This window comes from Bison bison, unplaced genomic scaffold, assembly GCF_000754665.1.
Source record: "Bison bison bison isolate TAMUID 2011002044 unplaced genomic scaffold, Bison_UMD1.0 scf7180017864307, whole genome shotgun sequence".
Classification (NCBI taxonomy): domain Eukaryota; kingdom Metazoa; phylum Chordata; class Mammalia; order Artiodactyla; family Bovidae; genus Bison; species Bison bison.
Genome location: NW_011494879.1, coordinates 3974569 through 3974928, shown reverse-complemented (window position 1 = coordinate 3974928; position 360 = coordinate 3974569).

Genomic DNA, 360 nt, shown 5'->3' with positions numbered 1-360 from the left:
GGCATTCCTGGGGGCGCACTGAGCGTAAGACCGGCCCAGTGAGATGAGCGCTCCTTGGAGCGCCGGGCTCACGCCCATGGTGTTGTGGACCAGCTGCAGGGGCCTGAGCGGCCTTATTTGGTAGCAGAGCTGGCCCTGATGCTCGGCTCCGAGGTGCCTCCTGAAGTCTGCCTGGGGTCTGCGGTTCCTCACCGCTCCCCAGTAAACAAGCCCTGGGCGGGGAGCAGTCTGAGGGTGGAGGCTGCCCGACAGCGGCTGACAGAGGCGAGGACTAATTTGGTCATGGGGAGCGTGGAGGGTGACATTTACTGGATCTACGGTGGAGCTAACACAGAGCACGCGGCCCTGGGGACCTGGGGA